Source organism: Gavialis gangeticus, unplaced genomic scaffold, assembly GCF_001723915.1.
Source record: "Gavialis gangeticus isolate Ggan-Ray unplaced genomic scaffold, GavGan_comp1, whole genome shotgun sequence".
Classification (NCBI taxonomy): Eukaryota; Metazoa; Chordata; order Crocodylia; family Gavialidae; genus Gavialis; species Gavialis gangeticus.
The window spans coordinates 11,534,997-11,536,603 of NW_017728996.1; positions in this window are offsets into that span (position 1 = coordinate 11,534,997).

Sequence of the window (1,607 nt, forward strand, 5' to 3'; positions counted from 1 at the left end):
ATCGCAGCCTCGGAGACTCCCTCGGCTCCAGCGGAGGATGCCCCGATGCGGCGGGGAAGGAAGGACCTGGCGCGGCGAAAGAAAGCAGGTTCCCTCGGAAGGATTTGTGTTTGGGTGGGTGCTTTCCCGGCTTATTTGTTGAGTAAATCTCCCTCGCTGCGCTGAAGGCGAATCTCTGTTGATAAATCCATCATTACCGTTTGGATACAGGGAGACAGCAGCGCCACTAAATTTATCTTACATTTGTAGCGCTTTAATAGACATTTATTAAATGCTTTTAGAGGGAGACATGGGGCGCCTGATTACATCCTAGTTATAGACAGAAGAAAAAGGCACACGTTAGCAGCGATTTACCAGCAAGGGGAAGAAGAGGAGAGGAAAGGAAAGAAGTCGAAGAAGTCTATTCCCTAGTCTTCCCCCAGAGCCTTCCTGGGTCGACTCGGAGCGTCTTATTGCTCCGGCTCTGAACACCGGCATTTTTCTCTATCAGCCCCACCTATGTATATTTTTATTTCCTTCTCCACCATCAGCATACATGTGACCATTTACAAGAGATTCATCACACTCTTCCACACTCATCTCCACCCCCACCACCCCCTTCCAGCTTTTGACTCTAATTTCAATCTTCTTCAACTGAAGAATCTCCAGGGACCTGGGCAAACTTGTGTAAAATAGTTAAACCAAGCGTGTTGCAAGGAGGATTTGCTGAGCTCCTCTCGCTGCCTCAGTCCCCCGAAAGGGCTCAGTTCAAAGCCACCGCACCGACATCTAAAATCACATGTACACATTTATACCTCTGTCTATACATATAGCTAGACGTATACAACTATACATCTATCTATATATATAGATAGATCTATACATCTATCTATATAGATAGAGAGATATAGATAGATATATATCTATATAGATAGATAGAGATACATACATATATATATTATTTTATAGATCTGTATCTACCTATACATCTGTATCTATAGCTATATATCGATACATCTACATTTATATAGACTGCATATGTCACGACTCGCACATAGGGCAGACTGCGACCGATTTTTAGCCAGTTTCGGAGGCAGCGGCATCCCCTCGCCCTCCTCTTTGGGAGACATCCCTCCAGGCACTCTTTCGCCCGTGCAGTCCTTAGCAGACCCTGCTGTGCCCGGCTTCCCAGGTAGATTTCTACAATCACCCCCTCTGATCCCGTCCACCGCCTGATCCGGTGCTGCCACCCTCCATCACCGCGGATGTTTCCCGATCCTTTCTGGATCGGAAGGGTTATGGCGCACGTGTGTGCGTGTGTTTGGGCAACCCGAATTGGTACCAAGTCTAACTCGTTCTCCCCAAACAAGGGAAATGCACAGATCTACCAACCAGGGGAGAAAATGACCACCATGCACCGGCCAGGATGGACTTTCTCCTTCCATCCCCCGTGGGATCCCCTTCACCCAGGCAAAAAAACCCCCAAACCAAAACACGCAGTTGGGATCTGGATGTTAAGAAAAGACTCCCAAAAAAAAAAAAAAAAAAAAAAAAAAAAGATTAAAATCCCTGCTAAAATGGTGTATTATAAGTTTATTATGCATTTTTGCCGTTTTCATTATTATCCA